General features: G+C 47.4%; 1 pseudogene; it reads right to left on the bottom strand.

The window, feature by feature from the left end:
- The window catches only part of LOC149142315 (asparagine--tRNA ligase, cytoplasmic 1-like), a 36,847-nt pseudogene extending 33,463 nt beyond the window's left edge, over window positions 1-3,384 (bottom strand).
- Window positions 3,385-7,223: the final 3,839 nt, after the last annotated feature.

The following is a 7,223-nucleotide window of genomic DNA, read 5'->3' on the forward strand; positions in this document are numbered from 1 at the left end:
TTAGAGCCTTTATGAAATGTTAACCACCACAACCTAATGCGCAAAACCTTCTGCGTTGTTGCTTTCCTTGCATAGTGTCCTCCAAAATCTCCTCCATGAGCTTCAATGAGGATACTATTTCATTCAAAATAGAGCACATAACGTTGAAGTATCTCATCTGACCCCATCTTACACACTTGGCCGGAAATCATTGAGAAATCTGTCACGCACACCATGAAGAGCTGCACGTCGGGAAATCCTTTCTCCAAATTAGTAGGCACCTATCTCTTCTCAATGCACGATAGATGGTCAGACCCTTCATTCAATCTTCCTGGCTTCACAATTAATTCAAAATCATATTCTTGAAACAACAACACCCACCTGCATATTCCCCCCCAACACAGGCTTATTGACTAGATACTTCAATGCAGAATGGTCTGTGCACATCTTGAAATGCCAGCCTAACAGATAGTGCTTGAACTTGTGGAGTGCATACACCATAGCCAATCCTTCGTGCTCCGTTGTGGAGTAATTCTTCTCAGCTTTTGACAATATTCTACTCACAAATGTTATAGGGTGATCCAGTTCTCCTTCGCTAGCCTATGTTAGCACTGCTCCCAATGCAATACACGAGGCATCAACGTGTACATGAAATTCTTTCTTCCAATCCAAGAAGACCAAGATTAGCGTGGTAACCATTTTCTCCTTTAAGACATCTAGACTGTGCTGACATTCTTCGTTCCAAAAGAATGTAGCATCCTTCCTTAGCAACTTTTCCATGGGCACAATAATCTGAGCATAAGCCTTAATGAATTTTCGATAATACCTGGTATGGCCCAGCATTGTGCATAACTATTTAACACTCCTTGGGGCTTCCAAATTGATTACTACCACAATCTTGGCAGGGTCCACCATAAGTACTTTCCTGGATACCACATGACCCAGCAAAATCCCAAAGGGGACAAAAAACAGGCACTTCTTCAGGTTCAGTGCAATCTGATACCTTCAGCATGTATCCAACATTAAGCACAGACTGTCTACATGGCACTTGACTAGCCCAAACACTGTCTAGTCATCAAAATAGACCTCCACGAATTTGTGAATGAACTCTCTGTACGCTGCATGACTAAGCGAGAGAATATTTTCGGCACATTACTGTATACTGGAAACAACCCCATTCCATCCCAAAGGTTGTAATGCTATTATCCTCTAGCACGATTTGAATCTAACAGTACCCAAAGAACCCATCAGTGAAGTAATATGCTTCCTGTCCTCCCACATTGTCCAATACTTCATCAGTAAACAATGTCAGAAAGGGATCATGGACATAGGCATCGTTAAGCTTTCTGAGATCTATGCAAATCCTTATTTTGTCCTTCTACTTCCTTTCCTGAACTACCATTGGACTCACCCAATCAAACTCCTCCATGGGTTCAATAATACCTACTTCAAGCATCTTGTCCAACTCCAGGCAGACCTTTTCCTTGTATTTTGGATTAAGGCGATATGGCCTCTTCTTAACAAGCTTCATATCTGGTTTTAGAGTTATTCTCATTATTACCAAATCACCTATGATGCCTTTTAGGTCCGAAAATTTTGTAGGGAACAAATCCTGATATTTGCGGAGCAACTCAACAACTTTATCTACTATAGCATCATCCCAGTAATCCCCAATCTTCACAAACTTCGGCTCCACCTCTATGCCAATGTTTACTTGCCTAGTTTTCAATGGTGTGGTGATGTCTGGATTCTCTATCTATGGTCCCTTTACCTTGCAGTGGCATTTTGTTTCTGTGATGTTAATATTCCTTGGATCATCATCCTCTCCTTCAGTAGTCACATTATAACACTCTAGCGAATGGCGCAACTAGTTGCTCCAATTTGGTTGAATCAATTCCAAAGGATCCTACATTATTCTCAAGATCATTGCCTTAACCTCCTGCAAAGCCTCATAAACGCTTTCCAACCCATCTTCAAAGTTGAATGTTCTCATGAACCCTTCTATTAAGACATCCCATTCCGCAGTGCCGTGGCAGAGCTCTGTCTCCATGTACCAGTTCATAGGGATTACATCCAGAGTGTGATAGAATAAATGCACCCTTCTGGCTGTGGCTCTGTTCCATATACCTTAGCCCATTTAGACAAGTGATTGCGCAGACCATTCCTCCCATCATACTTCTTGTTTACCCATACTTTAGGCCAACCAAACCGCGTTCTCATCATTCTTCTGTAATCACGCCACTCATCAAAGCTGTCTTTGTGCATACCCCACCACTGAGCAGTGTAACACACAGTGCCCATTTCAATGCCTGAAAATAGTAATTCTCTGGAACTTATCTTTCAAAAGCATCCAAAAATTTATCCACATCAGTTAAACCAACAAAATAAGGAAAATTTCTTACCTCCAATGACACACAACACAACGATTTGGTCATAATGTTGCAGCGCAATGTGGATACTTCATGCAACCTGTTTTTCCAATGTTCCAACTCTTCATCTGAATCCGAAGTACAAGAACTTTCGCAGTCCCATGCAATTTGTCCATCAGCTGTCATATTAACCCAGTCTTGGTCTCATGTTGTTATTTTATAGATCTGATTCGAATCATCATCGCTCTCCTCATAGCCGCAGACCAGTTCAATATAGTGTGATCCTTTTGCAGGATCTAATGGTACTATGATGTAGAGTGATTTCCTTTCAAAAGACATTTTTCGCTTCTCCAAATTCATGACCACATTCATATCGATAGCTCAATCAATTCCTAGGAGCATGGGGTATGGATTGCTATCATCAGCAATCTCTATTACTTCAAAATTAGCCAGCACGTTTGCACCTTCTATATCTACGGTAACCCCTTGTAATCATCCCATAGGGATAATCTTCTGCTAGTTTTCCATCCTCAATTGAATTGGAGACCACTCCAATGCAAGTCTCCCCATCCTCTTCCAGGTTTTCTTAGGCAATACGTTCACGTCAGATCCCAAATCCAGAATAACCTGGTCCATCTCATAGTCTCCTATTTGCGTGGTAAGCCTCATTTCCTGCCCTATTCTTGCCTTATGCTTACCAATCTTTCTGACTACACATGGTCCATCAGAAGAAATATCCATACCAACACATTTGTTTATTAACTCTTGTAGCTCTTTCACAACCTTGCTGTTGCGTAATAGTTTCATACAAGTCTCCAAGAATGTGATAAGCACAGAGGGCTCAACCTCTGTAAGCACACTGGTGTCTAATAGTTTTTTTTTTACTTCTGGAGGTAGAGTTCTCAGCAAATATTTTCTTTTCTTCCATGAACATTTCCTTCGCAGCCTCTTGATCAAACCCAACCTCCTTTTCTGGAACCCTGTGGATCCATCCACCTCCTTCAGGCTGCTTTCCCTTATCATCACCAGTTGCCATCCTTCTTTGTGGTAGAATATTCACATTTGAGTCCTCTTTGTGGGGCTCAGCCCTCATCATCTGTAAGTTCTAGGTAGGATGCTAATGTTGCACCTTCTTCTCCCGCATCTTAGCCATCAAAACAGGACATTCTTTGATTGTGTGGTCAAACTGAGTGCAGTATTTACATGACGAGAATGTATGATTTGTACACTCCCACACGTAGTGTCCTGGTGTCCATCAATTGTAACAAATGACCTGCCCTCGACCTCTACCAGGTCCTCCTCCTCGTCAACCTCATCTGCGCCCCTGATATCCTCTATGCATTCCCCCAACGCCTTGATCCAGAGGCCGCGTTTCTGCTTGCATTCAATACATAGGTGCCCTGATATAGAGGCATAGTTTCCACTTGCATTCGATATTTAGGTTCCCTCTCCATAATTAGTTCATAGCTCCGATAGTGGTGCTCATCGTGGCCTACAGATTTGCAGAAATCGCAGAACAATTTTTGTGGTGTATGTACAAACTTTTGCAGCAAATGACAATTGTTTGTTACATGTTTTCTGACTACTTGAAAAATAGTGTACCATAGCACGGACCACGTACTTGGTCCTACTAGAGCTTCCTGCCTTAGAGGCATAGGCTCCCCTCCTATGATGTGATTCACGAAGGCAGGGTAGTGGTATTTATCATGTTCCTAGTTTTTACACTTGAGACACCAAAATTCTTCGTGTACCTTCGGCTGAGCCACTTTTTCCTTTTTCAAGCTCTGCAACTCCAAGCAATGTTTCTACAACTCCGCATGAATATGTTGAACCCCCAAAGAAGTGTCCTGAATAGGAATTTCATGCAATCTCATCACAATTTATAGGGCATCTGCCTGAGTTCCTACCTTTTTTTGTGATAAAGAAACCGTTAGGTGGGGCAGGAGCGAGGCTACAAACCATTCGCGGTGTTGAATATCTGTGAGATTCATATTAGCTTCATGGATCTGGCACTTCAATATTTGATCTAATTCCTAGGTGTAGGTTTTAACCTCGTACAAAAATTACCTGCATACGAATTCTTAAACACAGAAAATAAACAATGTGAGAGCATAACACATAAAACACATATACACAGAGATATTCCCCTGGATCCCAAAACCAGGACTACTAGCTTGATTTTTCATTATATTCCTTTCAATGGTACAATACATATTTATACATGCCGAAGCATCCAATACCATGGACCGAAAACCATTGCGTCCAAAACCATGGACTGAAAGCCATAGGTAGGCTCACCCAACCTAATATAGGGTCCAATTTTTTTTTTCCAGGGGCACTGCCCCAGACCCCGTAGAGGGGGGCTACCCGCCCCCTGCTACACAATCGGCGCAATGAAAGGGGGGCTCCACCCCCCCTCTAACCCCCTAGTTCACTATGTAGGTTAGTCGTGGAAAGAATATAACACAACCCAACATTCTCCCACTTGTTGTTTTCTTTCCACAAGGGGCCACAGGAGAGTTTAGTCATTTTTCCAACCCTCAAACACCCATTGTCTCTCTACACCAGGAGAACTTCTCAGAGCTCACTGATTTTGTCAATGCATCTGCAATATTCTTCAAAGTGTCCACCTTTACTAGCAACACCTTCTTGTCTTCTATGATATCCCTCACAAAGTGATACTGAACATCAATGTGCTTTGTCTTTGAATGATAAGCAGGAACAATGTAAACTTTGAAACGGGAACTATAAACTCAAAACGAGAACTCTAGCCAAGAAACCCCGAAAAGACAACAAAAATAGTGCTAAAAATGAAAAGTGTGTATACTAGAACGATGATTTTATTTTTTAGTGGTCAATTTTGAACATGTTTTAAAAATCACAGTGACTACGAAATTTACTATGAAATTTTCCTGCAAAATATAGCTTCAAAATGAAAGTGATGATACTGGAACAATGATGATGGTCAATTTTCAAACTTTTTAAAAAATTATAGTAAAATCAAATTTTTATATGCCAAACAGAGTTGTTTATGAGGAAAAAAACACATTAATGTTTTTGGTAGGATATCATTTTTCTTTCCAGAGTATAAATTCAACATGTTTCCAACCATAACATGCTAGATACAAAAGCAAAATGATTCCGGAAATTGCCCAGCCACAAGCCAGGAAAGCGGGCCGGGAATCGCCTAGTCACCAGCTGGGCAGACGGGCAGCCGGGGTGGCGCCAGCCCAGGCCGCGCCACCCTAGCGGCTCGCCCGTCGGCCCAGCTGGTGGCTGGGCAATTCCAAGAATCGGCTGGGCGATTCACGGAATCGCTCAGCCACCAGCCAGGCAGGTGGATGGAGGCTGAGAAATTCTATGAATCGCCCAGCCACCAGTCGGGCAGGCGACTGGTGGGCAGGTAGGTGGGCTGCTGGGGTGGCGCCAGCCCAGGCCACGCCACCCCAGCGGCCAGCCCAGAATCGCCCAACCATCAGCTGGGCGGGCAAGCAGGCCGCTGGGGTGGCACCAGCCCAGGCCGCGCCACCCCGGTGGCCCACCCGCCCACCGGGGTTGTGGCTGGGTGATTCCCGGAATCGCCCAGCGACTAGCCGGGCGGCTGGTGGCTGGGTGATTCCCGGAAATGCCCAGCAACCAGCCAGGCGGGAGAGCGGGCCACCGCGGTGGCGCCAGCATAGGCCACGCCACCCCAGCGGCCTGCCCGCCTGCCTGGCTAGTGGCTTCGTGATCCGCGCCACCCCGGCGGCCCGCCCGCCCGCCAGGTTGGTGGCTGCACGATTTCAGGAATTGCCCAGCCGCCTGCACTCGCCCGTCCGGCTGGTGGTTGGGTGATTCCGGCTGGGTGATTCCCGAATCACCCAGCCACCAAGCAGCCGCTCGGCTGGTGGCTGGGTGATTCCAGGAATCACCCAGCCACTAGCCAGGTGGGTGGCTGCTGGCTGGATGATCCCAGAATCACCCAGCCACCAGCCGCTTGGCTGGCGGTTGGGTGATTCCGGGAATCACCCAGCTAGCAGCCGCCCACCCGGCTGGAGGTTAAGTGATTTCCGGAATCACCCAGCCAGGAATCACCCAGCCACCAATTGGGCGGCCACCTGGTGGCTCGGTGATTCTTAGAATCACCCAGCCACCAGCCGGGGCCACGCCACCCTAGCGACCCGCCCGCCTGCCCGACTGGTGGCTGGGCAATTCCGGGAATTGTCCAACCACCAGCCACCAGCAACCGCCCACCCGGCTGGTGGCTAGGAAATTCCCAGAATTGCCCAGCCACCAGTCGGGTGGACAGGCAGTCCACCGGGGTGGCGCCAGCCCAGGCTGCGCCACCCCAGCACCCCGCCTACCCAGGCCGCGCCACCCTGGTGGCCTGCTTGCCTACCCGGCTAGTTTCTGGGTGACTCCCAGAATCACCCAGCCACCAGCCGCCCACCTCGCAAGAATCACCCAGCCACCACCCGGCAAATCACCCAGCCACGAGCCGGGCGGCCGCCTGGTGTCTGGGTGATTCCGGGAATCACCTAGCCACCGCCTGGCTGGTGGCTAGGTGATTCCACCCAGAAAATCACCTAGCCATGAGCCGGGCAGTCGCCTGGTGTCTGGGTGATTCCCAGGGTCACCCAGCCACCAGTCGGCGGGGTGGCTGGGTGATTCTGAGGCTGGTGGCTGGGTGATTCAGGGAATCACCCAGCCACCAACCGGGCGGCCGATTGATGGCTGCGTGATTCCCAGAATCACCTAGCCACTAGTCGGGCGAGTGGCTGGTGGTTGGGTGATTCCTGGAATCACCCAACCACCAGCCACTCGCCCGACTAGTGGCTGGGTGATTCCGGGGCCACCAAGCGGTAGCTCGGCTAGTGGTTGGTGGCTGGGTGATTC

Source organism: Pinus tabuliformis, chromosome X (genome assembly GCF_031772625.1).
Source record: "Pinus tabuliformis cultivar Carrire ecotype Pingquan chromosome X, CPIR1, whole genome shotgun sequence".
NCBI lineage: Eukaryota > Viridiplantae > Streptophyta > Pinopsida > Pinales > Pinaceae > Pinus > Pinus tabuliformis.